Genomic DNA, 5,698 nt, shown 5'->3' with positions numbered 1-5,698 from the left:
TCTGTCTGTCTGGTGAGCACACGTGCCCTATAGCAAAAAAACTCTAAAAAAAAAAAAAAAAAAAGATTTGTAGTACTTTAGTTGAGAGTGGGATTATATGGAAATAGTCACAAAGAACATTCTGGGGTAAAGAAAATGTTCTGTCTTGATATGCATTTGTCAAAACTGATTGAACAGTACACCTCAAATCTGAGCATTCCACTGCATGCAAATTACACCTCAATTAAAAAAAAAAAAAAACTACCCAAGCACAGTCTCTCTCCCAGCTGCAGCAGAACTTTGAGCCATCCTATCAGACATTGGAAATCTCTGTTGTGCTATGTGAGGAGCATGAGTACCATGGTGACAGTCACCATAAAAATAGATAACAAGATTAAAATGGATAGAGGACACATGAATTTAGGAACAGCACACCAAGAGCAATTCGTTTTCAGCAGAAGAAAAACAGAAAGAGGAGAGGGAGTTTTTCATCCCCCTCTGCACTTTGAAAAACAGCCACTGAACACGGTTGTTTTTACTAAAGACTTACGGCTTCTCAATACTCACAGGACAAAAAAAGAGAGAAAGAGAAAGAGAGAGGGAACTGTTATTTCCTATCTTTTCTTTTTTTAAGTTTTTTTTTTGTTTTTGTTTTTTGTTTTTTGTTTTGCCATAGGGCACGTGCACGCACCAGAGAGAGAGAGAGAGAGAGAGAGAGAGAAAAAGAGAGGGAGGGGAAAGTAAGAAATCAGACCCCAGGGAGTATGGCCATGCTACAACCCCATCTCCACCTGAGATTTCTGGGCACGCTCACACGTGCACCCAGCATGATTTTCAAGCTGTCTTGTCCAGGACTCAAGCCCTGGTCAGCCATATGGGATTCCAGCACCTTAACTACCACGCCAGTCTCTGGCCCTTCTAACACATTTTGCTTTAAAAAAAAAAAAAAACAAAAAAAAAAACGTATGTTAGTCTAACTTTTCTCATACACACTGTGTGTGAGTATTCACTGCAAATCAACAAGAAGAGTTGATGTGACAAACACCAAGTGAGGCACGAATGCTGCAGAAACCGAGGTCTGGGGCCAGCAGGTAACGTGGCGGTTGTGGCAGCTGGATACGGTGGCCGACTGCACAGTGTGAGTCCCTGACCTGGAGGCATGCTGGCGTATAGATGTGCATGCCCAAAATCCTTACAGGAGAATGCAAGAAAAGAGACTGCAGCATGGCCATCCCCCGTTGTGGAGGGGTGCTTTCTCACTTTCTCTCTTACTCTCTGTCTCTGACAAGCACATGCTGGAAAAAAAAAATACAAACAAAAAACAAAACTGGATCCGTGATCAATGAACACACAAAGATTTTCAACTTGAGTTCTGAGCAATCAAGTTCTGCCTATACTTCTTACATAAATCTAAATGCCATTCCTTGAGTCGGCACACCCCAAAACTGCTTTACTCCATGTGAAAAGAGAATACTTTCATGCCAACTACTGATTTTTCAAATGCCATAACACGAGCATGAATCACATGGAGACAGAAACCGTCTTGTGATATTCTGCAAAGATGAGAGGAACCTCTATTCTCTTCACAGAGCTCTGTGAGAAACTTGCGCTATGTGATTTAGCTTTAGCGATGTCCCTGACAACAAAACAACATGGACAAGAATAAAAGTAATCCAAAAATATCAGGAAGGAAAATTTAAATTTTAAATAACCAGGGTAGATTCTAAATAAACCACACATTTAAGTATGATCTAAGCAAAATTAAACAAAGTCAAATTTTCCACATATAAGTTATAAATAGTAAAAATGCAAAAAAACAGGGCCTTCTTGTTTTGTACAGCCAGAAGACTCAGGGTCCAACTGAAAGGCCCCATCTTGAAGTAATCATTACACTGTAGAACTGACCAGTGATCAGGCCAGCTTCATGGCCTGGTGGTCAACGCAGCTGGATCCCACCTAGACAAAAGCAGTTCAAATCCCAGACTCAGCAGCTTGAGAAATACACTGGGTGTATGTGCACGCATGCCAAAATCCCAACAGGATGGAGAAAGGAGTAGTGACTGGATCGTGGCATGAGCATGCCCCATGGAGGTTGCTTTTTCGCTCTCCTGCTCTCTATGCCTCTCTGTCTCTCTCTGGTGAGCACACATGCCTTCTGTTAAGACTTTCTTTTAAAGCTAGGTAATGATCACATTATTTTTCTATATGTCGCTCTATTTTGTTCATTATTATTTCCCATTTCCCCCAACCTCTTGCTTTCACTAAAGGTCAGATTCAATTTTCAGCAGCCCTGGGGCCACAGACTGCATTCCGATCCACCTCAGGATACTTCTCTTCCTCCTTTCTACAGCGACCCTAAAAGGATCTGCTGAAAATGCTGGGACCTATTTATAATCATTTTTGAAAGTGTTTACCAGATGATGTTGTCTCAAATAGCATGCCACTGGAGGTATAGCCTCTATTCCAAGTTACCTTTCACCCTTGGCAAGTTACATAACAATTAGCCCCAGGAACTGGAAGGGACTTTGGAGGTTAGCCTAACTCCTGCCCTTTCTAGACTTATTTAATCAACAGCATTCAGCTACACCTGAATTCCTCCAACAGCGGAAAGCTCTCTAGTCCGTGGACAGACACTTCCATTGTTAAACAGATCTCCTGGCTAAAAAATCCTTTTTCAGGGGCCAGCAGGTGGTGTGGTGGTCAAGGTGCTGGACTTTCACATGGCTAACCACAGTTCGAGTCTTGGACCTGGCAGCTTACTTTCTCACTTTCCCTCTCTCATTCTCTCTCTCTGGTGAGCTCATGTGCCCTGTAGCAAATTTACCAAAAAGAAAAAGTCCTTTTTCATATTCTGCAGTGTTTAGGGTTAAAGATCTCTGAGACCATCAATTACAGCAAAGTTCTTCAACAGTCAGGGGACCAAGTATGCTTTGATTCCATGAGACAATCTGAAGCCACAGAGGATAAAGCAAACGTCAGTCGGTGGGTGGTGGTGCTCCCACACCAGGTATAACTGGAACAGTCTCCTCTTTCCTGGCCCTGAAACCGTAAAAAATATTTGAAGGTGCTACTATATAACCACCCCGAGTGTACTCCAATTGTCCCTGGTTCCATGGCAGCCTAGTCTCCTTTCATGAATAAAAGGTCTCTGTCTGTTTGTCTGTCTATCTATTTAGGTTTTTGCCACATCTAGCTAGCTAGCTATTAGGTTTTTGCCACAGAGCAACTGCACTTGTCAGAGAAGGAATGGAAATCATGTTTCAGGAAGGATGGGCACACCACACCGTCTCTTCCCCTCCATTTTCCTCTCGGAATTTTTGGAACGCGTGCACACACACTTGACATGATTTCCAAGTCACTGGGTTAGGGACTTGAACCATGTTTGGCCAGGTGGGAATCCAGAACCTTAACCACCATACCACCTGCTGAGCCTAAGTCAGTCTGTCTGTCTTTATTGCTAAAGGGTATATGTGTTGCTAAAGAAAATCAGAGCAATAGAGAAAGAGAGAGTTAAAGTAAGAAAGCACTTCCCCAGGGAACAGTCACCCCATAACCCTTCTCCGTTTCTCCCTACTTTCAGGGTTTTGGGCAAACACACACAGGTGCTCAGCAGGTTTCTCAGGTCACCAGGTCCAGGACTCAAACCACACAGTCAGCCATGTGGGACCTGGCTGCCTTAAACACCAGGAGCCAGCTCTAAAGATTTCTTTCTTTTTTTTTTTTTTTAAGATTTTCTTTATACACAACAGTGTGTGTGTACACATACCTGAGAGTGAGACAGTGAGACACAGAGCAGCACCCTCCACAACCCCCTTCCTCCAGCTCTGTCACCCATCACATCTCGGCCATGTGTGCCCAGAATATTGCAGGCTGACTAGGCTGGGGCCAGAGATTCAAACTGTGGTCTCCACAGGGGATCGGGCTTCCTCTGAACAGCGCCTTACCACTGCATCAGACCTGGCCCTTGGGGACATGCTTGCTCATGGTCTAGCTAGCTACCTACCTAATTATTTATTTACAGAGAGGCTTTTTGTTTGTTTGTTTGTTTGTTTTTGCTGCAGGGCTCATGAGCTCACCAGGTAGAAAGGTTTTTTGGTGTTTTTTTTTTTTTTTTTTTCTTTTGAAATAGGGCTCATGTGCTCACCAGAGAAACAGAAAGTGAGAAATCACCGTCCACCCCCGTTGAGGGGAGGGGGGATGGCCCCGCCGCAATCCCTTCTCCTCTGGTCTCCTTTTAGGATTTTGGGCACACTCCTGGCGTGGAATGTGTGAGCCACCTGGCCAACTATGTGGGAATCCAGTGACGTAACCATTATGCCATCTGCTGGCCCTCCAGCTCATGTTCCTTAAAAATCATGGTTCTCTGGTGGTCCAAATGTCACATGAGCAGCCAAAGTCAGATCAGCTTAAATGTCTCATCCAGTTAGGAACTGAATTTGATTTTTTAAAAGCCTCATCTGCGTGCAAGAAGTGGGAGAGTAGTAACATAACTGGACCCACATAGAAAAGGTCCTGGGTTCTCACTTTTCAAGCTAAATAATGTGATTGAATGTATAAAAGAACTTGAAATAAAATAAAAATAAGTAATTAATTTTAAAAAAAAAAGGTCCTGGGTTCACACACCAGGACCTCCAGAGCACACAGGGTAGAGTATACACATGCATCTTCATGATCCAAGCTGGCTGAAACGTGGGTGAAGAGTGATGTGAAGAGCCCACTGGGGGGGACCAGCAGGTGGCATGGTCGTTAAAGGCACTGGACACTCCCACATGGCCAACCACGGTTCGAGTCCCAGACCTGGTGGCTTGCTTTCTCACTTTCCCTCCTTCTCTCTCTCTGTGTCTCTTTCTGGTCAAATTAAACTGAATGAATAAATAAAATTAAATAAATAATTATTAGGGGAAAAAAATAGAGCCCATTGGGGGGGGTGCCTGTCTCTCTGCCTCTCAGGAAGGAAATAAATAAATACACAAAAAATAAATACATAAAAATAACTTCATACCACTGCAGGGTCACACTGAACTCAAGAACAGAAAAATCCCAAGATTTTTCTCCCTGTGACCTGCCCCTCCTTGATGGGCCTATACCAACTTTAGGTCAGGGACTAGGTCTGTGGCACACAGCAGGTGGGTACTCAAGATTAATCCCCGAATGAGACACCTACTTTGCCCCATCCTGCCCCTGAACAGTAAAATCTTCTTAAAAATAAGTCTTTTCCCAGTGTGAAACACACACACATTATAGAAAATACACATTATAGAAAATTAAAGACGTAAGAGAAATGTTTCAACCCATATAGAAACAACCAATATCGACATTTTGCTATTAGTATTGTTAGTATATTTCCTTCCAGCCACTTACTAAATTGCAAGGTTCCGTTTGTTTGCTTTAATTTGCCAGAGGGCACATGCTCTCCTCAGAGGGATACAGTGGGGAGGGTAAGAAAGTGTCCTTCATGGGACATGGTCACGCCGTCATCCTTTTCCTCCATTTCTCCTTCCTTGAAATCCGGGTATGCACGTGCATGCATCCAGTGTATTTCTCAAGCATCCAGATCCAGGACCCAAACCAAAGTCAGCTATGTGGGACCAAGCTTTCTTCACCACCATGCCATAGGCTGGGCTGAAAGATAGGGCTCCTTTTAAAAAAATTATTTGGTTTTTTTTTTTTTTTGGAGGGGTTTTTCACTAAAGGGGGCGTGCGCCCCCCCGTCCAACAG

General features: G+C 43.5%; 1 protein-coding gene across 2 annotated transcripts in view; it reads right to left on the bottom strand.

Annotated features, from left to right (window-relative positions):
* The window catches only part of ZNF395 (zinc finger protein 395), a 51,971-nt gene that overhangs the window by 35,832 nt on the left and 10,441 nt on the right, over positions 1–5,698 (bottom strand). The window contains exon 1 of one of the 2 annotated variants that reach the window (XM_006153211.3): positions 5,341–5,489. The exons of the other annotated variant lie outside the window; for it this stretch is intronic. The gene's annotated coding sequence lies outside the window, so the exon portion shown is untranslated. Of the gene's footprint in view, positions 1–5,340; positions 5,490–5,698 lie in introns of those variants that run through there. 2 annotated transcript variants of the gene reach the window in all.

This window comes from Tupaia chinensis, unplaced genomic scaffold (assembly GCF_000334495.1).
Source record: "Tupaia chinensis unplaced genomic scaffold, TupChi_1.0 Scaffold000366_1, whole genome shotgun sequence".
In the NCBI taxonomy this organism is placed as follows: Eukaryota; Metazoa; Chordata; class Mammalia; order Scandentia; family Tupaiidae; genus Tupaia; species Tupaia belangeri.
This window is presented reverse-complemented; position numbering and strand designations above follow the sequence as displayed.